General features: G+C 47.3%; 1 non-coding gene across 1 annotated transcript; it reads right to left on the reverse strand.

The window, feature by feature from the left end:
• LOC114234990 (U1 spliceosomal RNA) lies at window positions 1-162 on the reverse strand. The gene has a single exon (XR_003621170.2). It is a non-coding gene; the product is annotated as a U1 spliceosomal RNA (small nuclear RNA).
• Between the last annotated feature and the right edge of the window lie 208 nt (window positions 163-370).

Consider the following 370-nt stretch of genomic DNA (forward strand, 5'->3'; position numbering starts at 1 on the left):
GCGGGGATGGCAAATGCAGCCCCCCACTACCACCAATGATATAGTTGAGTTTACTGCATTTGGGGAAATCGCAAGGGTCAGCACATCCAGAGTGCAGTGGATAAGCCTCGCCCTGGGAAAACCACTTTCGTGATTATGGTATCTCCCCTGACAGCTGAGTATGAGAGTTGGCTTTCTGTATTGCCTCAATTAGATAATATAATCTCTCTTGTAATACCTGTAACTTAAGTGCTAGACTTTACTTACCATATAAACCAGTTCAGCATATCCTACATAATAAAAGGGTAATATGTAAATTACCATCACTCCGCTACACCCACGATTGGGCCAGCGGGAGGCACAGGGGGCGGGACTCAGGGTGGCCAGGGTG

The sequence above is a fragment of the Eptesicus fuscus genome, chromosome 14, assembly GCF_027574615.1.
Source record: "Eptesicus fuscus isolate TK198812 chromosome 14, DD_ASM_mEF_20220401, whole genome shotgun sequence".
Taxonomy (NCBI): domain Eukaryota; kingdom Metazoa; phylum Chordata; class Mammalia; order Chiroptera; family Vespertilionidae; genus Eptesicus; species Eptesicus fuscus.